The sequence below is a fragment of the Arachis duranensis genome, chromosome 10 (assembly GCF_000817695.3).
Source record: "Arachis duranensis cultivar V14167 chromosome 10, aradu.V14167.gnm2.J7QH, whole genome shotgun sequence".
Classification (NCBI taxonomy): domain Eukaryota; kingdom Viridiplantae; phylum Streptophyta; class Magnoliopsida; order Fabales; family Fabaceae; genus Arachis; species Arachis duranensis.
The window spans coordinates 22,937,145-22,938,065 of NC_029781.3; positions in this window are offsets into that span (position 1 = coordinate 22,937,145).

The following is a 921-nucleotide window of genomic DNA, read 5'->3' on the forward strand; positions in this document are numbered from 1 at the left end:
CGGAGAGTGGTGGCGGCGGCGGCTGCGGAGGAGGATGTTGGAGGTAGTGGATTGATGACTTCATGTTTCCGATCTCAGCCCCCAGATCGGTGTATTGTGGTTGTTTCCAGGGAGCTTCTTTGTTTTGTGTGTAGGGTTCTGTACTTCTGTCGTCTGTGTTTTGCATATTGTTCTCATGGGATTTTTTTCGTAAATAAAATAAAAAAATTAATTATTTTCTCATAAAAGAGATCTCAGCTTTATTTTCAACGCTACAATTTTTTTTTTTTTGAATAATTTATCGTACCTCCACTGAATTCTATAATTTATTTAGAGTTGGCCATACTTTGAGAAATTCTGATGAATTCGACAACTTATTTATAAATGGGAGATTATTTTTCTTTCTCCCTTTCTTCTTTTATTTTTTCTTCCAAATTTTTTCTGTTACTCTTTTCTCTTTTTTGGACATCCATAAAGTTTATTGTGATGATATTCTTAATTCTAAGTTAGTAGGCACAGGATTCGGTGGTCCAGGAATCTTTGGACCACTTAGTGGTCCAAGTAGAAAATATGTTTTTAGAGTTTTTTTATCAATTGCTACGTAGTCCTTGAACTAATTTTAATTACAAATCAACCCCATATATTTTATTTAATTATAAAAATAGTTTTTTATTTTATAAATTATTATTTTATCAATTATCTATTATATTTATTAACAATCAAATACAAAAATAACAACCAATTATATCCTCCATTCATCCTAATAATTCCAATTGATTAAATAATTAACTTTGATCTCGTTACGTTCGTCTATGGCTTCCAAATCGTGTTTTCTTGAAATTCAATCGATTGGTTTACACTATATCACAAAACAATCGATTGAAAGTTTTAAGGTAGAATGATAAAAAGCTTATACCAATCGATTGTTTATACTTTCCAATC